General features: G+C 41.6%; 1 protein-coding gene across 2 annotated transcripts in view; it reads left to right on the top strand.

The window, feature by feature from the left end:
- The first annotated feature begins 11,308 nt into the window (after nucleotides 1-11,308).
- Nucleotides 11,309-26,929, top strand: part of slc26a2 (solute carrier family 26 member 2) — a 28,179-nt gene continuing 12,558 nt past the window's right edge. Inside the window, exons 1-2 of one of the 2 annotated variants that reach the window (XM_072263739.1) lie at nucleotides 11,309-11,438; nucleotides 18,942-19,576. The gene's annotated coding sequence lies outside the window, so the exon portion shown is untranslated. The remainder of the gene's footprint in view (nucleotides 11,439-18,941; nucleotides 19,577-26,929) is intronic. The other variant, XM_072263738.1, reaches the window with a different exon arrangement.

The following is a 26,929-nucleotide window of genomic DNA, read 5'->3' as shown; positions in this document are numbered from 1 at the left end:
GCACGGCCACTGTTGCTTCCCTCGGGTAAGCTGTCCCCCCCAACAGTACTCAAACAGGAGTACCTATTGTTAAGGAGCACAGCCACCGGGGTACTCCCTATTACCTGACTCTTCCCCTTCCCCCTCCTAACTGTGACCCACTTGTCTGCCTCCCGTGGCCCCGGCGTGACCACCTGCCTGCAACTCCTCTCTATCAACTCCTCACTCTCCCTGACCAGACGAAGGTCATCGAGCTGCAGCTCCAGTTCCGTAACACGGTCCCTTAGGAGCTGCATCTCGATGAACTTAGTGCAGATGTAGACATCCGGGAGGCTTGGAGACTCCAGGGCCTCCCACATCCAACACCGAGAACAGCAAACTGCCCTCACACTCATACTGCCCCTCTCCTCAAATAACAGCAGAAAATGAATGTCAAACCTTCCTCGCCTCACCCGTTTCCGCCTAAGCCCGTTGAGCCGAAGCCCTTAAGTCTTCACTCTGCTCCCGGCTCACTCCACTGCCCGCAAACTACGCTGCCCGCTCTATGAGGCTCTGTTCCTTTAAATCTGCCGCGCTGCACTGCCCAACGTCACACGCCTGCGCAGTCCCGCCTCTCAGAACGCCGTTGGAGAAAAAAATAACGAAAATTTCAAAAATGTCTTTCTCGGCACTCCCACTCAGAAAGACATTTTTGAAATTTTCGTTATTTTTTTTTCTCCAACGGTGATTAGATTGTAACTTTGTAACAACAGCACGGAATTAGACATGTGTGTAATAGCCATCATCCCATATTCAAAATGCCAAGTTCAAATTGACCACTAAGGCCGCTTTGTTTTAGATCAGAGCCTCTGAAGAATTCCTGACCACATTTAATAAGCTAAACAAAGAAAATGCTCCTTTGATAAAACCGTTTGAGCTTGCCTTCATCATGAGAAAGGCTAATTCCAATGGCTTCCTCAAGGAGGAAGAACAATGTGTGGTGACAAACAATCTGCTGGATGAATTCAGTGAGGGAGCAGCCTAGGTGGGGTGGACTGGGGACTGACTTGCAAGGTTCAGGTCAACATCTTGCATCAGAAAGAAGAGTGGAGAAGGGAGATAGCCAGAATAAAGAGAGTTTTGAGACAGGGGCCAGATGGTGACTGGTGAACCAAGGAGGGGTAAAGGATGATGGGCAGATCAAGTCAAGTAGGGGAGGAGTGAAGTTTGGAGACAGAGGCAAGTGGATGATAGATGATGGCTGATTGAAAAAGGGCAAACGGAGCCGGGTTGGGCAAGGGGAGGTGAAGGTGGGGACAGCCTGGTGGGTGTTAAGAAGGGACACAGATGCTAACAGTGCTGGAACCTGATGAATAAGGAAGGTGATAACGGGTGCCATTGGAAGAGAGCATTGGCAGATGGAAACAGAACCAGATGAGGAAGCAGACAGAAGCAAGCGAGTGAAATGTGTGATTAGTAGATGGACAGAGCAGGAGGGAAAGCGGAAGGGAAAACATTAGCAGGCAACTGGAGGTGTATTATGGGAAAGGGGACAAAAAATGGGAGTCGGGTGGGGGTGGTGAGGTGGAACGCACCAGAGCCCAAGATTACCTAATGTGATTCCATGTTCTTACCATGTCTTACCAGAATATGAAGCATTGCTCCCATGCTTTGCATTGTTTCTCACTGCCTCATCTGGAGAAGTCAGAGCATGGACAGGCTGGTACAAGAACAACTGAGTGGTGTGTGGTTGCAGGAGGGAGGATAAAGTGATAAGCAGGGAGGTAAAGGTGGAAGAGATAAAGGGCTGAAGAAGGAATCTGATAGGAGAGGACAGTGTAGCATGGAAGAAAGGGAAAGAGGAGGGACACCAGAGAGAGGCAAGGGGAAGAGAAGGGGAAGCGGGGAATGTAAAATAGAGAAGGGGGATGGGGAGAAATTAGTGAAATCGATGCTTATACCATCAAGTTGAAGGCTACTCATATGGAATATGAGGTGTTGCTCTTCCAACCTGAGAGAGGCCTCATTGTGACAGTTGTCAAGGGAGTCCTGCAGATAGCAATCTCTGTCAAAAGCAGTGAGTGGGGTGGGAAGGGGGGTAAAGCTGAGCTACACTTGCCCCTACACCTTCCCCCAATGATCTTTCAGGATTCCAGACAGTTCTTTCAAGGCAAGGCAATATTTCACCTGTGAGCCTGTCGGGGCCATCTACTGTATCTGGTGCTCCCTTTGTGACCTGACATAGATCGGAGGAATGTTTCGTTCATCACCTTCGCTCTATCTGCCACAAAAGGCGGGATTTCTCCCGGTGGCCACTCATTTCCATTTGGGACTTCCCATTCCCATTCCAACATGTCGCTCCATGGCCTCCTCTACTATCACGGTGAGGCCACTCACTCTGGCTTCCCTCCTATTCCAGACCGAGTAAACGTTGACTGCTTATTCCTTTCCACAGAGGCTGCCTGGTCTGCTGAACTCCTCCAGCATTTTGTGCCTGTTATGCTTAGGACATTTCTTTTGCTCTTCTTCAAATAATACAATGAAATCACTGCTCAAAGCTGAAAGGGCAGATGGGGATGGCAAGTGCATACAGCAATGGTGAAGGAACACTGAGCACTCAGGGATTACATGAATTTGGACTAAGATTAGGCTGTTCACTACCTCGAGGCTGCATTGCCTTTTAACTCAGAGAGGCACGTGTAACCATAGCCGATTCATGGAAACACTTCACTTAAATTTGTGTGGCTCTGGACAACAAAGTCAGCAAGAACCAGCAGGCGCAAAGGGCCTGTTTCCATGTCTTGTGACTCCATGACCTACTCCTATTTTTCTGTGTTTCTATCTACTTTCTAAAGGCGATCTCTTATAATTTTATATCATGGACATTTGAATGAATTCAGTGCACTATTTCTGTATAATCATTATAAATTGATCTTACCTCCACAGTGGTAGCTAATATGAAAACAGGTCTGTTAAAAAAAACAGCAGATTTAAATTTGCATTTTATTTTATCTCCCATTCTACATTTTATCTGATGTTAAAACTGAGAATACACTCTACAAATAATCTTGTTACTCATTTTATGTGGAACTAATGAAATCACTGTGAAGAATTTGAGAAAGAGACAAAATAATTTAATCTTGGTTACAATGATTGGATCTTTCTTAAGTTAGAAGAGTTCCCCTTTTTCCGTCAACATTATGACATAAACAGGAAGTAAGCATGTCAGGTAACAAGGATAGGCAGAATTTCATTAATGGATTCAGTATAACTGGATGATAACAAATAACATTAAAAAAGCAGTAGAATAGCAGGATGAAGCAGTATACACAAAGTAACACACACACAGATAACAATTTGGACACATTACACATGCTTTAATCACACGACGCATATCAGTCATTTCCTTATAAATTACCTCACAGGCTCTGCTATAGCCAACGATGATTGCTTTTCTTTTGCCTTTACTTGAAATAAATTGATTCTTTTGAAACCATATTAAGCATAATCCTTAACTACTTTCAGTCTCAGGCTTATTTCCCTTGAAGATTGTCTATAGCTGGAAATCTCTTCAATATGAGGGAATTTGCAGCAACCACAATGAAACAGGGAATGGTGCAGTATTTCACTGATCTTCAAATGGAATTTTAAAAGGATAACAAACATTACTGAAATTTTCAGTGTATTTCTAAAACATCTGTCAATTTATATTTGGACCTTTTTAATTCTTATTAAACTTCGTTAGTGTTCATAAAAATCTTGATCTGTTCTTTAACTTATTTTTGCATTACAAGCAAGTGATTTTGGATCTATGTGGTGTTGGAATTTAGATGAGTTAAATAACTAAGCAATTGTGCCTTGGCTGAATTTCTTAGAACAAGACTTTCCACTCCTCAAAAGGCTATTCATTTTTCTCAGAGTTTTTCAGACAGCAGCCAAGTAAAATCTAATAAGTGCAATGCTTGTCTGGGAGTTTATTGGAAGCTATGAAAGAGCAGCTCACAATCAGGCTTGTCTACATAAGTCTAGGACATTCTATGGTCACCAGCCAATATCTCATTCATTGTGCAGTTTCTGCTGACTGAAGAATCAGTCCATTAGAAGAGGCCATTGCCTCTGGAAACATGGCAAGAAAAAGACAGCAGACGTCGTGAGGGAACTTATGTGCCATGTTAGTGTGAGGAGTAGGAGGAAGAGGAAAAAGACAACCCATTAGTCACACTCTATTGACTGGTCCCAATCTCTTATCATATTTGCACTTTTATTTGTACTTACAACTTGCTACACCTTGAACATTTACATCTAGGTAGCTTCCAAACTGATGGCATGAACATCAATTTCTTGAAATTCCAGCGATACCCCGTCTAGCGTCTCCTTCACCATTCCCCATTTCTGTTTCCATCTCATACCTTCTTACCTGTCCATCACCTTCCTCTGGTGCTCCTCCCTTTCTCCTTCTTCCACAGTCGTCTGTCCTCTCCTATCAGATTCCCCCTTCTCCAGCCCTTCCCCGCTTTCACCAAACAAATTCTCAGCTCTTTACTTCACCCTGCCCACTTTCCCAGTTTCACCTATCACCATGTACTTCGTCCTCCCCTCCCCCCACCTTTTTATTCTGATTTTTCTGCTTCTTTTCCAGTCCTGATGAAGGGTCTTGGCCTGAAATATTGACTGTAATCTTTTCCATGGATGCTGCCTGACCTGCTGACAGACATCCCACCCTGCAAAAACTCACTTCAGGGAGGTATCGCCATTGTCCCCCGCAACCCCATATCCACCACACCTGGTCGACCTCCAAGGGTGTATGTTTCGTGATTTTGTCTAATCTGTAAACCAAGTTGGGTATATGCAGCATATGTGACATTAAAATATGTACTTACATTATATTATCATGTTTATTCTATTACAATTTTAAGCAAGTCTACAGGGAGTTTGGCCTCATCACGTAGGACATCAATAGTGTAGCTCCTTGGCAGCCAGCCAGCTAGTTTAAATCAGGGGTCCCCAACCTTTTGTGCACTGTGGACTGGAGGGCGGGGGGGGCGGGGTTGTTAAGCTCGACTGGAATATAGGTGAGAAGTCAACTGTAAGTCACTTGTAAGTGGCTAATACACTCAATTTCATTTCTAAAGGGGTTTATCTAACAAATTTAATATTAAACACACAGCGCATATTTTCCTCGCATGAATGTAGTGATAAGTCAATTATAACAGTGGTCCCAAACCTCCGGGCCGCGAAGAATGCAGCGGTACAGCAGTAGCCAGAACACACCCAGCACATCTTTAAGAAAAAAGCCGAAATAAACAAGCTAATTGATTAGGTGCTGCCCGGCACATAAATGTCGGCCCAGATCAGAGATGACGCAATCGCCTTCGCGCCCCAGAGGTTGGGGACCACTGAATTATAAGTCAATAGCATCATAACATTTTAAGTAACGTTTGAATATTAAACACACAGCGCATATTTTCCTCGTATGAATATATAAAATCATTGCAACACACCAATATCGCTGAATCAGTGGGAGCCCTGGGCTTGTTTTCCTGCAACAACACCGTCCGATCGAGGGGTGATGGGAAACAGCGGCACTCGAAGGGGGTTCCTTATGTCCAGTCTATTCCGCAATTTTCGTTGCATTCATTGCAGAAAACTCCGCTTCGCAGAAATATGTTGGAAATGGAAGCAACGTTTTCACTGCTTTCGTGGCTATCTCAGGATATTCAGCCTTGACTTTGATCCAGAATGACGGCAGAGATGTTATGTCAAACATACTTTTCAGTTCGCTGTCATTTGCAAGCTGGAGAAGTTGATCTCCTTTCCGCGCTGACATGGATGATTCACCAGGGCCATTCACAAATGGGTCACGAACCCATTCCTTTGCACGTCTTGGGTCACTGATGACCTTGCATGCGTTAAAATTCAACAGTGTGTGACAGGGAATGAGGAAAGGTGCAGCTGACTCATATCGTTTCATATCGCCAAATCATATTGTTTTCTCGGTGGTTGGGGACCACTCTTAGCACGAAGAGAGATCAATCAGGATGCTCGCTCTCCCTCTCAAAAAAAGCTATTTCTGGGATATTGTATATAATTTCTGGGCATCAGGGAGCCACTATCGATATGTGAGAGACTTCCAGAACTTTCAGGAGAGGTGGGATGTCTGTGCTGAGCTCTTGCAGCATTTTGTGGGTGTTGTTTTGAATTTCCAGCATCTGCAGATTTTTTCATGTTTGTTCTAAACCATTCTTTGTCATTCTGAATTTCAGTTAGTCTGCTCTGTTTGTGAACTCACTTAAACATATTGAGATCTACATTTCCTGGTTAGTGACATGTATACATAAAGAGATACACAGTATATTACATTTACCAGATAATTCTAAAACAGTATATGATACCAGTTGGACTGTTGTATGAAAACTGAGTGCAGTTTTGTTCATCAGATTATATGAAAAACCATGTCAGATTGGAGGAGGTGCAGAAAAAATTTATTGCCGGACTGGAAGCTGAAAAAATGTAGCTAATAGAAAAGGTTAGTCAAGTTCATTTAATTTTCTTTGAAACAGAAGAGGTAAATGTGGTGAATAAAATTATGGTGTAATCACCCACCTGACTTCACTTATCACCTTCTAGCTAGCTTCCTCCCTCTCCCCCAACCTTCTTATTCTGGCATTTTGCCCCTTCCTTCTCAGTCCTGAAGAAGGGTCTTGGTCTGAAACATTGACTCTCTATTCTTTTCCATAAATGCCGCCTGGCCTGCTAAGTTCCTCGAGCATTTTGTGTGTGTTGTTATGGGGTACTGAGTTGGAATTTATAGCTAGGAAATATTGTCTAGCAAAGGGGCAATAATCCATGCTCATTGGCTTAAAATAATTGATGGAACGATCAGAGGGAGGATGTGGAAACTAACTTTTACCATAAAATGGTAGGTGTCTGAAACTCAGGACAGAAAGGCTGGTAGAAGCAGAGCCCCTAGATTTAAAAAAAAACAAAGTGCCTGAAGTAGTTATCCGGTCACATAGCAACTGTAAAAAGAGATATAAAGTTAATGTGGCCGTCCAATTTTCTTTCACCTGAATGAGACAATTCTAGAAAATAAGCCAGATTGGGGAATAGCTTCTTTCCAACTGTGATAAGACTGCTGAACAGATCCTGACCCGAATCTGGGCCGTACCCTCCAACTATCCGGACCTGCCTCTCGGTTTTTTTGCACTACCTTACTTTCCACTTTTCTATTTTCTATTTATGATTTATAATTTAAATTTTTAATATTTACTATCGATTTGTAATCCAGGGAGCAGGAAGCAATGATTGTACATTCTAGTATCAATTGTTTGGCGACAATAAAGTACAAAGTATAAAGTTTTAAGTTGCAGAGAAGGGGGGGGGGGTTCAGAGAAAATTAAGGGAACATCTGTGATAGTGTGGCGATCAAGAGAAGCTGGGTGACATAGACATTGATGTTGTCAGAAAATATGATGAAGGACGATTGTTCTGGGGGAAAAGTAAGTAGAAGCGGATGAGAGAGAATAAAGGAAGAAGGAAAAATACCGGACTTGTGAGACACACAACAATATGGATATGGAAAATCTAAAATAATAAAATATTTGAAATACTCAGGTTAGTTAGCATCCTGGAGGGAGAAAAACAGAATAAATGATCCAGTTTGATGGCTTCTTCTGATATAAACTGGAAAGGATGATTGTTGAATTTAATGAGCCTACATTGTACACCATCAGATAAATGTAGTGCTTCCAACTGATCACAGTCCCCAATGATTTACACTGGTTGCTGTAATATAGGTTAGGTTTCTGAGCATTTATTTTGCCCTAAAATTCAGGTAATTGACAAATATGCATGATCCATGTTGGCACTTAGTAACTACACAATGAGGAGCAGCGGTAAACCATATGGCCCTCATGTCTCCTTTAGCATCCATCAAAATCATGGCTGATATTGTATTTCGGCTCCGATATTTCTCTATTAGACCTTGATTGCTTCAATATCTAAATATCTATTTACCTTTGTTTAGAATATAATGAGTGACCAAGAGTCCACTGTCCTCCAGCATCTGATCTGCTATTCACTGGGTGAAGTAACTGCTCGCCTCAACTGCTTATTCTGAGACAATACTTCAAAATGCATGATTTCCATGAATACATTAAAAAATAAAACCAAAGTAAGCAACTGTCTGGCAGTTTAGGGGTAAATCAGTAATGAGATACTAATCAATCATGCAATATGCAAATACAGTTGAATGCTGACCAAGTAGATGCAAGTAGTCGCGGAGACAGGTTCTGCCTAAGCCGCAGAGTATCTGCTGAGGGGTGCACTCAATGGAAGGATGACAGTATAGGCCCCTTCTGCCACTCTACATGGAAGCAGAGAAGACTGCTGATCTTAGGTGGCCACAGCAATGGAGCAGTGCTGATGTCAGTCCAAGTACAAAGGCCTTTCGGCCCAACTGGTCCATCTTGACTGAGGAGCCCGAAGGAACCTGTTCTTGGAAGGAATTCCCTTTCGCTGGAAAACGTCCAAGAGCATCACAGGGCAATTTGGGCCTGAGTATGAGGTAAGTGTTATCTGGCCGAGTAACAGTTTGAAACATTTTGTGATGAATCAAGCTGCAGACGTGAAATAAGCTGATGAGTACACTTTGTGTGTAATTTATGTTATGGTTTGAATAGTGCTTTAAATTTCTTGCATATGACGAACTGAACATTTTATGTGTAATAACGTATTAGTTATTCGGAGGGTGTAACATCAAACTTCTTGACCTCTGTCTCTTTGTGAAGTTGCTTTGGATAGTTAGAGAGTGGAAAATAGTTGGAACAATGCTTTATTTTAGTCAACGGTTTTTGAGGCAATGAGACATCAACAAATAAAGCGGATCTAGGTTTGCCTTACTACTGTGCTCTAACTGTGTACATACATCTATTGATGCTTCTGGACACATCTTCAGTGATGTTCCTGGAATCATCGGGTGTTTCAGGTCTTTCAACATCATACAACCTCCTCCAGGTGACCCAGCCGGGGCTGATCAGACCCCAGCTTGTGTCCAGATGGCTAGCTACTTATGACTCCATGGCTCCCCTCTTTTCAATAAATCCTCAGTAGCACTGTTGCTGTACAGGTGTCCTGTCTAAGGCCATGTTTACTTGAACAGCTGCTGTATATTGTATAATTACACTGGAGCTTACTGGAAATATAAAGACATATACTTACCTACTGCCTGTTACGCCACTGGCCTTTAGGGCATCTCTAGCAGTGTTCAGGGCTTCCTTTCTCAGGTCAGTAGCTTTCTCTCGGTTTTCGTTACTGTCAATCATACAAATCCTGGGTAGAGACTCAAGAACACTGTCACATTTAGATGTAGAAGGATTCTTCATCATTGTTTCTGTAACAGTTTTATCTTGCCAGTCAGGGTTGTTAGCCCTGAGCTGAACCCCCGAAACCTGGAGGACTAGTGGATCACTCTTAGTCTGACCTTTACCATTTGACTTGTTTGGCATGGGAGACCCTACCAAGTGCCTAATCATAAAGCCCTGACTCCAGCCAACATAGCTCTGCGGGTCATTGAGGCACGCAGGCCTCCAAACCGCAAGGCTGTGATCCTCTTGGAGGAATAGTACATACACTCAAGTCAAATTCAGGGGATTAAGGCACTGAGAGCTGTGCATCTACAGAACCTAATGACTGACCTACACCCAGCTACAGTTTCCTTTGTAGAATGGCATCTCAGTTTTAATCTCAATTTCATTTTTAAGAACCGGCTGGATTTCAACATTAGTTCTATTTGCAGAAATAAGTTTTGGCTGTTATTTAAAAAGGTGCTTGTGTTTTAAGGCAATTTGACTAATCTCTGAGTGAGAAAACAATAAGGTTATTGCATTCCTACTTGCGGCATATTGTCAGAGATCTTTAAAAATGGCAATAATAAAAGTTCCTGAAGAACGGCACGAAACGTCGACTTCATTTCACTGATGCTGCCTGACCTGCTGAGTTCCTCTAGCATTTTGGCGCGTGTTGCTCTGGGCTTCCAGCATCTAGCTGTCTACATACATCTACTGATGCTTCTGGACACACATTCAGTGATGTTCCTGGAATCATCGGGTGTTTCAACATCATACACCCTCCTCCAGGTGACCCAGCCGCGGCTGATCAGACCCCAGCTTGTGTCCAGATGGCTAGCTACTTATGACACCATGGCTCCACTCTTTTGAGCCACAGCCATCTTGAGGTCCTCTCTACCGCATCGGTGGTACTGCGGATGGCTCTCCTCTTCCTCCCTCCCTCGATGCTCAAAATGCTGAAGGCTCTAACTAAGGAACGGGCTACGAATCCCCTACAACCAACCTCCACTGGGAGATACCTCGCTCTACATCCAGCCTGCTGACAGTTGCTGACCAGTCCTGCGTACTTGGAGAGCTTCCTTTCAAAGGCCTCTTCCAAGCTATCTTCCCATGGGACTGTCAGCTCCAGCAGCACCACTTGCTTAGTAGACTCAGACACGTCGACTTCATTTCACTGATGCTGCCTGACCTGCTGAGTTCCTCTAGCATTTTGGCGCGTATTGCTCTGGGCTTCCAGCATCTACAGAATCTCTTCTGGTTATAAAAATGTTACTATTTTATTCCTTCCATCTCAGTCCCTCTCCTCCACGTCTTATCTGTCCGATCTGCTCTTTATGGAAATGAATTAACGTTAAACCACAAACACGAGGAATTCTGCAGATGCTGGAAATTCAAGCGACACACTTCAAAGTTGCTGCTGCGTTCACCAGCAACTTTGGTGTGTGTTGCTTGTAACGTTAAACCACAGCTTTTCTGGTTCTTCTGCATTCTTTCTATACCATTAATGTGCACTGTCTGTTTGACTTTGAAAACAAAACACCATCGACAGCCATGAATGAGAGATCTCATTGCACTCCTTCTTCCTTTATCTATACTGTTCCGTTATGAATAACGTTTCTTTTTAATAAATAAACTGAGCTCCTCCAGTAATCTTAAATAGAGGCATCCTCACACAGGTCCGCAGAGTGTATTTGCATTAAGAGTTGCAACACTAACCAATCGCAAGAGTTAATTCAGATCACACGTCCTTACCGCCGCTGTGCCCGGGTCGTAATTGAAGTCGCAGCCCTTGGCAGGGTTCTGACCAATCACAGCGCTCCTCCAGGTTCTGACCAGTCACAGCGCTCCGCCAGGTTCTGACCAATCACAGCACCTGGCAGAGGTCTGACCAATCACAGTGCTCCGTAGCGACGTCGCCTGGCCGAAAGTGGGCGGGGACTTGAACAGCCGTCGCTCTTTGAACTACGCTTGGAGGCTTGCTGTGATGACATTTCGCGGCGTCTGGCTTTGCCGGGGTACGTGGCCAATGACACCCGTGGTTCTGCAGGGCGTGAAATATTCAGCTCAATATTTCATTTCAGCGCTTCAGTGGTTAGTTACATTGTAATCATTTCCTACAGGAATCTTTAGCAGGTGAGTGAGCGTTCTGCAGCGAAGAGCGTTTTAATTAGCGCTTCCTTCATCGATTGTTTTCACGTTATTACCTTAAAAGTTTTTAAATTGTGTCTTTATTCTCGTAACCTAAAGGGCTTTAAAATGATTAATTGCCACAAATAATAGTGCTTACAGATATTGTTCCTTTGCTAGAGGAGGGTAATTTGGATTGCTGATGCTTTCCTGTATTCTCTTAGCCGACTTGGTGAAATGACATTTAACAGTAGATTACTCTTGGAGATGGTAGGTAAATATCTGGGGTGGGGGAGGGTCGTGGAACATTAATGCTTGCTCCAGGAACCCAAACATTTTTTTTAAGTTTAATTTAAGATTATGACGTGAGAGCAGATCAGTTGATACTTTTGGTGGATGGACTTTCAGCGGTGCTGAGCGGTGGGTGGCAGAATCCTTTGTGATTAGTTCAAACCAGTTTTGCAGGTTACGGGAACTCTCGAATGAAAGCAACGGGGTAAACTAGAGAACTGTATACACATAGTATAAAAACATTTGTTGATCTCGGGTAGTATTGTTGCCACATGCATTATATGGTATATGGACATAAGGATTAGTAACTTTATAATCTTTAATGGATTGAATGCAAATATTTTATTTTCCGTGATTACATGAGTATTTTTAATAATATAAACTGCTATCAGAGAAACATAACATTACCACAGCAGGGAAAGAGATCATCAGGCCCAAAGTGCCAATCAGCATTATTAAAAGTTCAAAGTAAATTTATTAACAAAGTACATATGTCACCATATACAGCCATGAGATTCATTTTTCTTGTGGGAAATCACAGTAAATACAAAAAATACAATATAATCAATAAACCATCAGGACGGACAGCAACCAATGTGCAAAAGACAAACTGCAATTTTATAAAGAAAGAGAAAATAATAAATAAATAAACAAGCAAGCAAGCAGGCAATAAATGTTGAGAACTTGATGAGTCCTTGAAAGTGAGTCCATAGGTTGTGGGAATAAGTGATATGGCGAGTGAAGTTGTCCCCACTGGTTCAAGAGCCTGATAGCTGAGGGGTAATAACTGTTCCTGAACCTGGTGGTGCAAGTTTTGACGCAGCTGTACAGTCGTCCTGAAGGCAGCAGTGAAAAGAGAGTGGCCTAGATGGTGGGCATCCTTGATGATGGATGCTGCTTTCCTATAAAGCGCTCCGTGTAGGAGATGCTCAGAGCAGGAGATGGTTGTACCCATGATGAATTGGGCTGACTGTAGGCTTTTCCGTACAAGGGTATAGTCCATCGTCTAGTTTAGATTGCTCTGCCACTGGGAGAGTTTCTCTCAAGTAGTTACACACTTTAAGTTATTTTAATTACCTCCAATTAGATACCCTCAGAAGAAAACCTAGTTTTGTATGAATACTTGTAAGTAACAGGAAATAAATCTATACTATTGTACTATGCATTTAAAGTAAAAATGACATTTAGTTTGATTACTGATGGCTGAGAGCAAGAATAAGGTTGGAAAATAGATCAGAGTTATGTGTTTGTAAAGTTTTTATGAATTAAAGAATTTGTTGCTATTCTATATAATGGGCTGGATCATGTTGCTGGTAGCAGATTGATGTATGTCAAAGAAAGATGCAACATCAAGGTGGTGTGACTGTCCTCTTTCTTGATATGATTTTCACTGGAATTAATTCCGTGACTGAGTCTATACAGCTGTCTGGATACAGAACTCCGGAGGTTCTAGTAAGCTACGGGAGTCTTTCTGAGCTTGCCTTTGTGATGGCATTAGAAGCCAACCAAGTGAAGTAATCCCACACTGGAAACCTGGAACTCTTAAAGATGACAGCTTCTTTGAATAAGTTTTTTAAAATTTTGTAGAGATCAAAGTAAAATTGGGATATTCACAATAGAAGCTGAATATATTTAACTTTGAGTAAAACTATCAAGGTCATTGCTCATGGCAATTAGACACCGTATACCAACAACTATTGAGGCTGGAGTAATATTCTGCACATTGACATATCGGGTTAATATACTGCTTAAAGACTGTTGTGATTTGCTTGCAATAGTTAACATTTTAAAAACAATACAAGTTTTAAACAGAAAGATCCCTGAAGCCACACAGAAAACTGACAGGAAAAGTGGCTGGGGCAGTGTTGACAGGAGAAATCGAAGTAACTATTAAACCAAAGCAAGATGTTTTAAATTGCCAAAATTAGCAGTCAGCCTGAGAATTAGAGCATTTTAGAACTTGCCAAATGAATGCCAAAGAATTGATTTAGACAAAAAGCTGATGGACTACAAGAATAGATTGGCAATAAATATAATAATAGTAATAAGATGTTTTATAGATAGGTAAAAGGTAAAGAATACCAAAGGAAAGTGTGAGTCTGATATTCAGACTCAGGAAAAGTTATAATGGAGGGAAGAAGGAGTATTTTGTGTTTAAGAAGATAAGAAATAGGTGTATTACTGGATAATTTGGACCTTCATGTGTGCACCATTCATTAAGATCATGGCTGTTCTACCTCAGCTTCATTGTCTTGCACTTTGATTCTCTTTAAGTTTTGTGATCTATCAACATGAGAAAATCTGCAGATGCTGGAAATCCAAGCAACACACACAAAATTTAAGTTGGCCCAAAATTTCGACTGTCAGATGCTGCCTGGCCTGCTGAGTTCCTCCAGCATTTTCTGTGTATTGCTGGGATCTATCAATCTCACTTTTGAATGAACACCATGACTGAGCCTATGCAGCTGTTGGGATAGAGAACTGCAAATGTTCATTGCGCTCGTGATCCAGAACTTTCCCTGTCTCGCAGTCTTCAATAACCTCCTGCTTACCGTGAATTGGTGCCCTTCCTACTATTTCTCACAGTCAGGGAAAATAATTTCACTGTATCTAATCTGTCAGGTCCTTAAAGAATTGTGTAAATTTCAATGGGATCCATCCCTTTATTCTGCCAAACTCTTGAATATAGTATCAATGTACTCAATGCTTTTTGTATGCAAACACACTGACTGTGGATTGCATCTGATGAGTGTTTACTGCCCTCCTTTGGTAAGCATGTGCTTTCTTTGGCAAGATAAACAAAATTGTACATGACATGTACTAGGACTAGTCTTCCCAAGGCCCCATACAATTGCAGTTAGATTTCCTTACCATTAATTTTAAGCCCTCTTCTAATAAACTCAATTTATAGAAGACATAAAACCTTTCCAGAGAGCCAAGTGTCTAGTGAGAAAGATGAACTGAAAGGAATTAGTATTGATAGTACTATCATAGTGATGAGATTAAAGGGCATTCCTCCAATGTGCAAGAGCTTAGAAAGAGATGGTGGTTGTGTGGGTAATGTCTTTTGATATTCTGTAGATTCTTGAATAGTGATTGCCGATTGGAAGTAGCTAATGTGACCACACAAAGTTAGAAAGAAGGAAGTGAAATGGGTGGAACCATTGATCTGTTGGCCTAATGTAAGGAGTAGGGAGAATGCTGGAATTAATTCTCTAAATATGATCTAGATCAAGATCTGGAGGAACCAATGAATGCAGTGCATTTGGATTTTGAGATTGAACATTTTCTTTTGCAGTTTGCCAAGTTGTATTATGCTGAGTATTGTGAGATTCCATGTTTAGGCCTCAGCCAGTCATTATATGCTCCAATTTGTTTGAAGTACTTGCCTAGTATTCTGATGATGTTAACCTCCCTCCTTGCCATAGAGAGAGAGCTCAGTGAAGATTCATCAGATTGGTTCACTGAGGAAGGCAGGTTTGCTATATGAGGATCAATTTGAGCAGATTAGGTTGAATTCTTTGGAGTTTGGTGGACTCTTACAGGTTAAACGCAATGAATTCGTAGATGTTTTCCTTGGCTGCGGTTGTCGAAATAGTGGTCAAGCTGAGATGAAGAGAAATCTCTTCAATCAGATGGTGATGGATTTTTGGAATTCCCTGTCCTTCATTCCCAATAGCAAAGTTTGTTGAAAAAGAAAAACAGTTCAATATCTGTATGTTAAAGGAATGGATAAGAATGGGATTAGTGCAGAAAAGGATACAAAAAGATGGCACTGAGCTCGAATAGCAGAGGAGGCTCAGAGGCCTACTCCTGTTACTGTTTACATTTGGATTTCTCTAAGGATATAAATTAAAGTTCTTGTTAATTTGATGTTTTCAAAAGATATTTCTATTGAAGCCTTCAACAACCTACCTCTGTAGAAAGGCTGTGGATTATCAACAACAAATTCCACACTTCAATCTTAAACCATGCATGTTCATACTCCAGAGGTTTTGTATTTTAACGATGCTAACATTTGTATTTCAGCCCTCATTACAATTGCAAATGTCTATAATGTTACTAAATAACAGACAGTTCTTCAAGCTATGGTTAATATATCTACCACATATATAGATTGATAAACAAAATTTGTGTACTTAGACTGTGCAGGATGGTAAAGGAGAAAGTTATATTGAATCAAGCCTGCACAATGTCACTCTTTTGTAATTAGTAGGGACTTTTAAAGTGTATAATTTGTTTATGTAAGAAAAACAAGATAGAAGAATTCTCGACAGTTCAGGCAAAATCGGTGGAGGTAGAAGTAACATTTCAGAGTTTATGACCTTTCAAGGTTAGCAAAAGAATACAATGCCTATTAAAAAGTATTCACTCCCCTCCCCCCCCCGGGAGTTTTCATATTTCATTGTTTTACAGCATTAAATCACACAGCACTTAATTTGGCTTTTTTGACACTGATCAACAGAAAAAGACTGGTGTCGAAGTTATAAAAATATTTCTATGAATTGGTCTAAATTTATTACAATTATTAAACATAAAATAATTGATTGCATAATTACTCATGTAGCCTCCCCGGCCCGCCTCAGGGTCGCTCGGCTCGCTGTCATCTAGGGAAACAGCCCTCGGCCCCGGCAAACTGGGTAATTAGTTTATGTGGATGCTGTGTGATATACGCCACCCCGCCCAAATAACAGACAATACACAAGATCCGATTAAATTATATACAGTTTATAGATATTACTGGAACTATATAATTAATAGAGAATAAAATATAATAGGAAAATCAAAGACGCCACACTTATGAAAGTTCAATCTCTTCGTGCACAAACAGTTGGCGCTCAGGACCCTTCTTCTTCACCCTGCGACCCCTCGGACCACCTCGACCGGCCGCCTGGGACCAACATCAGTGGTTGACCAGACGCTCCACATGAGTCCATCTCCGTTTCTTCTCCTCGCCGAATGCCCCGCTCGGGGTCCGACCCCATTAGCGGACTCACAGCACCTGGTCCATCCTCTGTCTCTGTCTCTCCTGCTTTCTCCCCCAAAACCCCGTGCATACAATATCTTCAAATACACCAAAAACATAACAACTATCCCAATTGATTCGTAACATATTCTTATCACACCCTAACCTAAAACAAGCTGCTAGCGCAAGAACTTTCTCAGCATTTAACATAACAAAGAAGCATTCCCAAGTATAACATAACAAAGAAGCCATTTTAATTAGCCTACGCAGTAACATAAAAGACGAAACCCCCTTACACTCACCTCCTTCAAGTCAGTATTTAGTAAATACACCTTTGGCAGCAATTGCAGCCTTGAGTCTATGTGGATAGGTCTATATCAGTTTTGCACATCCAAACACTGCAATTTTTCCTCATTCTTCTGTACAAAACTGCTCAAGCTCTGTCAGATTGCACGGTGATCATGAGTGAACAGCAGTTTTCAATTCCAGCCTCAAATTCTTAATTGGATTGAGGTGTGGACTCTGACTTGGCCTCTTCAGGACATTAACTTTGTTGTTTTTAAGCCATTCCTGTGTAACTTTGGTTTTATGTTTGGGGTCATTGTCTTACTGGAAAACTAATTTTTTGCCAAGTCACAATTCTTTTGCAGACTGCATCAGGTTTTCCTCCAGAATTTCCCTGTATTTTGCTGTATTTATTTTACCCTCTACCTTCACGAGCCTTCCAGCAATGAAGCATCCCCACAGTGTGATGCAGCCACCGCTGTTATACAGTGTTCGTTACATGCACGTGCAGTTCAACTCTTTGAGTGATTATTCAGAAAGTTTGAAGTCAATAACTCATCTCCTTCTGCCTTAGGCCACAGACATATCAATCACCCCAGCTGTGGACCACTTTCTGGAGGTCCAAGACACCGACTTCAATAAAGAAGGGATCTGTATGTTCCACAACCACTGGACTAAGTGTGTAAATTTGGGAGGGGACTATGTTGAAAAATAAATGTGCTAGGTTTTCTGAAAGTGACTCCTTCTACCTTAGGCCACAAACTTATCAATCACTCCTCATATGTCATCTCCCATAGCATCCCATTCCCTCACTCATTTCTCTGCAACCCACACTCTCTCACACATGCCCTTTCATACCTTCTTAATTAGGGTAATTAAAATTTGAAGAATTAGTGTAGTTTATAGAAAAATTAACCTAATTAGTGGGATGTGGAAGGAAACAGTAATGCACCCATGGGACATTCACGAGTGCATATTCCATATGGTTCCTGTTTCAATACCCTTTTATTTTATCTTAGTGTTCAGGGGTATCGTAAAGGTTACTAGAGGTTAGAATTGAACCTAGTTTGCTGGAGTTGTGAGCCTCCTGCATTACCTGTAGTAATGTGAAAAGCATCCTTTACAATCACTTAGTTTTCCAATCCTTTCAGGTATCCTGTATTTTCAGAAGAACATGTTAGCAACGTAATATTGGAAACTGGAAGGTCGGTAGTTCAATGTGATTATTTCTTCATGTGTTTTACTTTCTGAAGTGGCTCAACAAACAACTCAAAGTAGGACTGGAAGATAAATTCAGCCCTGGACAACAAACTCCACATCCCAAGAGAAAAACATATTTAATCTGAGTGAAGATCGATGCCTATAAAGCAAAGATGGCAAGACCAGGACAACATTCAGGCATGGGTGATAATTGGCCAGTAGCTTAAAAGCTACACAAGAACAATCTAACTCAATGCCATTATGACTGTCAAAATGCCAAGAAATAAAGAGTAGTAGCAGCACTGGTAGTATATTGGCTAAATGCCAAGATCGTTACAGAGAAAATCCAAAGGTAGTGGAGATATGATATAAGGACAAGGTGTGGTAGAATGTAATGTGAAAATATGAGGGCCTCCACGTCATTGCATAAAGCAGAAAAGCTGCTTATTTTAAAATAGTAACGGATTATGAAGTACTAATATTCAGAGATCCAGTTCTTCCACAAGACACTGAAAGCTGCAAGCACAGGAGGTTCTACAGATGCTGGAAACCCAAAGCAACACACAAAATGCTGGAGGAACACAGCCCATCAGGCAGCATTTTAGGAGGGAATAAACTGTTAACGTTTTGGTTAAGAGGGTGAATAGTACAGTAACACTGAGTGGATTTGAGTACAGGAATAAAACTGTCTTTTTTCTATTATTTGGGATCTTGGTAAGAAGAAACCTGGAGTATTGTGTATGATTTTGATCTCTTTGTCTTAAAAGCAAAGATCTTGTAATGGACAGAGTGCCGGATTAGTTCCTGGGATCACAAGCACGAGAAAGTCTGCGGATGCTGGAACTCCAAGCAACACACTCAAAATGCTGGGGAACCCAGCAGGCCAGGCAGCATCTATGGAAAAGAATAAACAGTCAACGTTTCGCCCCAAGACCCTTCATCAGGACTGGAAAAAAAAAGAGAAGTCAGAGCAAGAATGTTGGGGGGAGGGGAGGAAGAAGTACAAGGTGGCAGGTGAAACCGGGAGTGGGGAAGGGGTAAATAAAGAGCTGGGAAGTTGATTGATGGAAGAGATAAAGGGCTGGAGAAGGAAGAATCTGATGGACACAGAAGACCTTGGAAAAAAGGGATGGGAAAGGAGCACCAGAGGGAGTTCATGGGCAGATAAGGAGAGAGGGAAACAGGAATGGGGGAATGGTGAAGGTGGGGATGCAATTACCGGAAGTTCGGGAAATTGATGTTCATGCCATCATGTTGGGGGCTACCCAGACAGAAGATAAGGTGTTGCTCCTCCAACCTGCGTGTGGCCTCATTGCGGCAGTAGAGGACGCCATGGCTTGAGGGTTTGCTGTATGAGAAAAGACTGAATACACTAGGCCCATGGTCTCCACAGTTTGGAAGGGTGAGACATAATCCTATTGAAACATACATCTCCACAGGTTGAATAACCTGCCTATAGCTTTTATGACATGGGGTCACAGTCTCAAATAAGCCATTTGAGACTGAGATGAGTAAAGATTTGTTATTTAAACTGAAATTAATGATATAGTCTTAAATGTGATGTGTTTTCTTTAAAGGTTTTATTTTTTGTTTTTTTTCTAGTTAGTATCTTTTAAAGATTTTGTATGTTATTTAGAATAACATTTAGAAATGTTTGATGTTTTTGGCTAGTTTGACAATTGGGCAAACTAGTGGGTATGATGTAAGCAGCTGATGGTGAGGTTTTATTTTATAGCTGTCGCATGAGTGAGGTATCTAGATCCTCTCACTACCCCTGGTGTGACAATATTACGTCTGCAGGGTTTGATCCTTTGCTGAAGAATCAGGGTAGTATTTTTCAGCAAGATGGAATGGGCAGAAAATAAATTTATACTTCAGATCATTGGCAAGCTCAAACTACTGACTACTGGCAGAAATTCTTGTCTACTATATGCTGTATGTGTACCTTATTGTTACTGAAAGTATCCCATTATGATATTTGGTATAATATGTTTTGTGATGAATAGTAATTCCCGTATTACTTTTATCACCTGTGTTCCATAATGCTACTGCCTGTTTGATACATTGTTAAATCTGCATGGAAATCTGGCTTACTAATTGGCTCAGATTCATTATGTAAAAAAACATTGAAGTTGGATATTAAAACTGTAACTACTCTGTATTAAGTGACTGTGAACTTGGCACCTAAACCATGAAATTTGCATGGAAGTATTAGGATAATCACAACTACTTTAAAAGAGTAATCATTGTACAGCAATCAAGATCCAGTGACCATGTAGTATGTTGGTATAGGTCCAAAATTCAGCAAACAGTGTTAAATGTTCTTGGTCAAAATATTACAAAGTATTATTGGATTGTATTGAAATTTTATTGGCTGCCAGAAACACTTGGTAATGTGGGCAGGTGCCAATAGTTCCATTGTTTTATGTCCTTTGTCTCTTTTGGGTATTTCACAAGAATGTAAGAACACAAGACAGTGGCCATTAGGCCCTTCAGTCCTATGCACTAATACTCCTAGGTCCCATCGTAGAATGGGGGACATAGAGTATTAGTACTTCACTGAAAGCGTCACAATACACAGGGTGGTAAAGTGGGCCTTTGACACATTGACCTTCATTAGTCAAGGCATTGAGGATAGATTTGGGACATTATGTTGCAGTTGCACAAAACGTTGGTGATACCACACTAGAAGTTTTATCTACATTTTTGGTCACCTGTAATACAACCGCTGCCTTGAGTTCCCCTTGTCTTAAGCTACCACCCCATAAGCCTCCCCATCTAATGCACCATCATCAGCAAATTCCAACGTCTCCAAAGGGATCCTACCACCAAGCATGTCTTTACCTCACCTATCTCTCTCTCTGCTTTCTGCAGGGATCAGTCCCTCTGTGATTCCCTTGTCTATTCATCCTTCCCCACTCCTCTCCCTCCCGGCACTTATCCCTGCAAGCAGCCACAGTGCTACACCTGCTGATTCACCTCCTCCCTCACCTCCATTCAGGGTCCCAAGCAGTCCTTCCAAGTGAGGCAGCACTTCACCTGCAGATCTGCTGGGATCATCTATTCAGTTCAGAGCTCCCAATGCGGCCTTTTCTACATTAGTGAGACCTGTCATAAATTGGGGGATTGCTTCATTAAGCACTCCACTCCATCGGCCAAAAATGGAACTACCCAGTGGCCTAACATTTTAATTTCCTTTCCCATTCCAACATGCCGGTCCATGTCCTCTTACAGTAGATGAACGTACCACAAATTGAGATTGACAGGTTTGATGTTGTGGGCATCACTGTGTCATGGCTGAGGGAAGATTATAGCTATGAGTTTAACACCCAGGATTACACATTGTATCAAAAGAAAAGACAGGCATGCAGAGGTGGTAGGATGGCTCTGTTGGTAAAAAATGAAATCAACTCCTTAGAAAGAGGTGGTGTAGAATCAGAAGGTGTAGAATCCTTGTGCATAGAGCAAGCAAACTACAAAAGTTAAAAGATCCTGATGGGAGTTGCTGTATATACAGGCCTCTGAACAATAAACAAGATGTGAACTGTAAATTACAACAGGATATAGAAAAGGCATGTCAAAAGGACATTGTTACAATACTCATGGGGAACTTCAATAGACAGGTACATTGGGAAAACTAGGTTGGCTTTGGATCCGAAGAGCAGGAATTTGTAGAATGCCTGCAAGATGGCTTTTCAGAGCAGCTCGTGGTTAAGCCCACTAGGGGATTAGTTATTCAGGACTGGGTGTTGTGCAGTGACCCGGAATTGATTAGAAAGCTAAAGATAAAGGAACCCTTAGGAGCACAGTGATGCTAATATGATAGAATTCACCCTACGATTGGAGAGGGAGAAGCTAAAGTCAGATGTATCAGTATTACAGTGGAGTAAAAGGATTTACAGAGGCATGAGAGAGGAGCTGACCAAAGGTGATTGAAAAGGGACACTAGCAGACATAATGACAGAGAGCAATGGCGGTTATTCCTGGGAGCAATTCAAAAGGTGTAGGATACATCCCAAAGAAGAAGAATTCTAAAGGCAGGATGAAACAACCAAAAAGAGGCCATATAATAGAACAAAATTAGTGGGAAGTTAGAGAATTGGGAAGCTTTTAAAAACTAGTGGAAGGCAACTAAAGAAGACATAAAGAGGAAAAAGATGGAATACAAAGGTTATCTAGCCAATAATATTAGATAGGATACCAAAAATTTCTTCAGATATCTAACGAGTCAAAGAGAGGTGAGAGTAGATATTGAACTGCTGGAAAATTATGCTAGAGAGATAGAAGTAGGGGTCAAGGAAATGGCAGAATAAATATTTTGCATCAGTTTTAACTGTGGAAGGTACTAGCAGTTTGCTGGAAGTTTGAGACTGTCAGGGGGCAGAAATGAGTGAAGTTGCCATTACTACGGAGAAGGCGCTTAGGAAACTGAAGGGTCCGAACGTAAGTAAGTCACCTGGACCACATGGTCTACACCCCAGGGTTCTGAAAGAGGTTGCTGAAGGGTTTGTGGAGGCATTAGTAATGATCTTTCAATAAATCAGTAGATTCCGCATGGTTACAGATGACTGGCAAATTGCAAATGGTACTCCATTCTTCAAGCAGGGAAAGAGGCAGGAGGAAATTATAAGCCAGTTAATCTGACCTCATTGGTTGGGAAGATGTTGGAGTTGATTGTACTTGGAGGCACATGATAAAATAGCCCGTAGTCAGTATGGTTTCTTTAAGGGAAAATTTGCCTGACAAATCTGTTGGAATTCTTTGAAGAAATAACAAGTAGGACAGACAAAGGAGAACCGGTATATTTTGTGTACTTGGACTTTCAGAAGGAAAGATACTAGCATGGATAGAGCAGAGAGTAGTTGGCCGTTGGTGACTAATGGTATTCAACAGGGATCTGTATTAGGACTCATTCTTTTAATATTATACGGCAATAATTTGGATGAAGGAATTAATGGTATTGTGGCCAAGTTTGTGGATAATATGAAGGTAGGTGGAGGGGCAGGTAGTGTTTAAGAAGCGAAAGCTGCAGAAGGACTTAGACGGATTTGGAGAACGTATAAAGAAGTGACAGATGGAATACAGTGCCAGGAAGTGTGTGGTCATGCATTTTGGTAGAAGAAACAAAGGCGTAGACTTTTTTCTAAATGGAGGGAAAATTCAAAGGGAACTTGGAAGTCCTCATGCAAGATTCCCTAAAGGTTAATCTATAGGTTGAGTCAGTGGTGAGGAAGACGAAATCAATGTTGGCATTCATTTTGAGAGGTTTAGAATATCAAAGCAAGGATGTAATGTTGAGGCTTTATAAGGCACTGGTAAGGCCTCACTTGGAGGATTGCGAGCAGTTTTGGACCCCTTATCTAAGAAAGGATGTGCTGACATTGGGTAGGGTTCTGAAGGGCTCACGAGAATGGTTCTTGGAAAGAAAAGGGTTACCACATGAGGATCATTTGATGGCTGTGGGCCTGTGCTCACTAGAATTCAGAAGACTGAGGGGAGATCTCATTGAAACCTATCGAATGCTGTAAGGCCTGAATAGAGTGGATGTGGAGGGGATGTTTCCTATGGTGGGGGAGTTTAAGACTAGAGGGCACAGTCTCAGAATAGAGAATCGTCTGTTTAGAATGGAGATTAGAAGGAATTTCTTTAGCCAGAGAGTGGTGAATCTGTGGAATTTGTTGCTAAAGGGGGGTGTGGAAGCCATGTCATTGGGTATATTTGAGGCAGAGGTTGACAGGTTCTTGATTAGTCAGGGCAGAAGGGGCAGGAGAAGGAAATGGATCAGCCATGATGAAATGGCAGAGCAGACTCATATACGTTACGATGTTTTGTGCCAAGATGAGCCCATCCTCAGGGTAGAGGAGCAGTACCTTGTATTCCATCTGGATCGCTTCCAACATGATGGCATGAATATCAATTTCTCTTTCTGGTGTGCATAAAAAAAAAAATTCCTTCCCCTCCCCTCTTCTTTTTGCCATTCTGGCCTCTATCCTCTTTTTTTCGCTTTCACCTCCCTCCTGAGTCCCCTCCTCCTTCCCATTCTGCTATCAGATTCCTTCCTCACCAGCCTTTTATCTTTCCTATCAACCTGGCTCAACCTGTCACTTTCTAGCTGTCCTTCTTCCCTTCCCCTTACGTTTTTGTTCTGGTGTCTTCCCCTTACCTTGTCCGGTGGAGGGGCCTTGGCCCAAAACGTCAACTGTTTATTCATTTCCAGAGATGCTGCCTGACCTGCTGAGTTCATCCAACATTTTGTGTGTGTACTTTGTACCTGAAAATAGTAGCGAGACGATTTATAAGGATGTTGCTAGGACTCAAGGACCTAAGTTATAGGGAGAGAATAAACAGCTTAGTACTTTGATCCTTGTAATGTTGATGATTGAGGGTGACTTTATGGAGATGTATAAAATCACGGTCACCCCTCAGCCTCCAGTCTAGGAAAGCAGTCTCAGCCTACCCAGTCTCTCAATAATAACTCAAGCTTTCCAGCCCTGGCAGTGTCATTACTTCTTATAATACGACAATCAGCACTGTGAACAATACTCCCAAGTGCTGACTAACCAACATCCGGTACAGTTGTAACCCAAAATCCCAACCTGTGTAATCAATGCCCCAAGCAATAAAGATATGTGTGTCATATGCCTTCTTTATCCCATCTACCTGTGTTGCTGCTTTTAGGGAACTATATACATTCCTTTGAGCTTTGCCATTGAAACGTATGTCCTGCCCTGATTTACATTCCCAAAATACATCACTTTGCACTTGTCTGAGTTTCATTCCATCCTTTCCTTTACTCTTTACCCAGTCATTCCTTTACCCTTTTTCCCAGTTGATCTGAATTCTGTTGTACCATGAGAGAATCTTTTTCACTTTCCACTGCACTCATTTTGGTGACATTTTCAATTTACTAATCCTGCCACCTATGTTCTCATCCACATCTTTATACCACCACTGATCACGAGGTTCTTGTCTGGAAAAACAAACCCCCAATACCACCCTCTGACGTCTTTCTCCAAGCCAGTTTTGTGTGATCTAACCTTCTATACCAGCCAATCATACAGGTGAAAAGTTCTGCTGAAGTTTGCGTAAACAGTATCTACTGTTTCCCTCATCAATCTTCTTTGTCACCATCAAAATCTCAATCATATTTGTGAGACGTGACATTCCATGTAAAAAACCAGGCTGACTATCCACAATAAGTCCTTGGCTTTCCAGATACAGATGGATAATGTCTCTGAATTCTCCCAGTAAACTTCCCACTGCTGATCTTAAATTCACTGATCGATAGTCCCTGAATTTGATCTTGCAGCCCATGTATAAGGAGACAGTATTAATCATCTTCCAGTTTTCTGGTACCTCACCTGTGGCTATCAAAGATGCATAAATCTCTGCCAGCGCCCCTACATTTTTCTTTTCTTGATTCCCATAATGATTTAAAGATTCAAAGCACATTTATTATCAAAGATCTTATAAACTATACACCTTGAAATTTGTCTGCTTACAGGCAGCCACAAAGCAAGAAACTCAAGTAAATCAGTTTAAAAAAAAGACCAAAAAACACTGCAGAGAAAGAAAGAGGAAAAGAAAACACACACACCGTGCAAACAATAAAAGCAAGCCAACAGCCTCCTTGACCAGATGGAACCAGGACATGTACTTGGTCAGGCTCCAGAGACTTATCCATCTTTATGGATCTCTAAACTTGCAACACCCCCTTATCACAACATGCCCTTCTACCTACTTTTGTATTACTGGCAAATTAGGAAATCTTGCATGCTGTTTCTTCTTCCGGGTCATTAATGCAAGTTGATAGGGTGGTTTAGGAGGCATATGGTGTGTTGGCCTTCATTCATCAGGGTATTGAGTTCAACAGCCACAAGATAATGTTGCAGTTCTATAAAACTTTGGTTAAACCACACTAAGAGTATTGTACTCAGTTCTGGTCACATCAATATAGGATGAATGTGAAAGCTTTAGTGGCTGCAGAGGAGATTTACCGGAAAGCTGGATGAGAGGACATGTCTTACGAGAGAAGGTTGAACGGGCCAAGGCTTTTCTCTTTGGAATCAAGGAAGATGAGTGTTGAGTTGAATAGAGGTGTATAAGACTATAAGACACGTAGATAGAGTGAACAGCCAGCATCTTTTTCCCAGAGCAGCAAAGGCTTATACTACAAGACATCCTTTTATTATGAGTGGAGGAAAATTCAGAGGCGATGTCAGAGATTGGCCTTTTATACAGACAATGCCTTGAATGTACTGCTGAGGGAGGTGGTAGAGGCTGCTTTCATGAGAGACATTTAAGAGAGATAGGCACATGGATGAAAGAAAAAATGGAGATATATGGGCTCTGTAGGAGAAAAGAGTTGGGATTTATTATGGATTAAATTAAAAGGACAGTCCAATGTCATGGGCTGAAGACTATTGTGTTGCACTGATTTATGATCAAATTCATTTTTATAGTTCTTATGAATACCCTTATACATTTGAAGTTCTGAAATGATAGCAATTGCCAAAGATCTGACCTAGTCTGACCTAGACCACTGCCAATCCAAACCCAACCTAAAACTTTCTACTTGATGCACGAAAGCATGGTTTGAATCTCTAGTGCTTGTCGTCATAGTACCTTGACTGCAACTTTTATTTGTTTTTGTTTGAAATGGTACATTATTGCAAAAGACACAGTAATTCATTTCCCGGAATGGAGTGCTGCAATATTTAAAGACCCTTGAACCAGTCAGTGACAGGAAAGTAGG

Source organism: Mobula birostris, chromosome 7 (genome assembly GCF_030028105.1).
Source record: "Mobula birostris isolate sMobBir1 chromosome 7, sMobBir1.hap1, whole genome shotgun sequence".
In the NCBI taxonomy this organism is placed as follows: Eukaryota; Metazoa; Chordata; class Chondrichthyes; order Myliobatiformes; family Myliobatidae; genus Mobula; species Mobula birostris.
The sequence above is the reverse complement of the archived record's forward strand: the minus strand, read 5'-3'. Positions and strand labels throughout refer to the sequence as shown.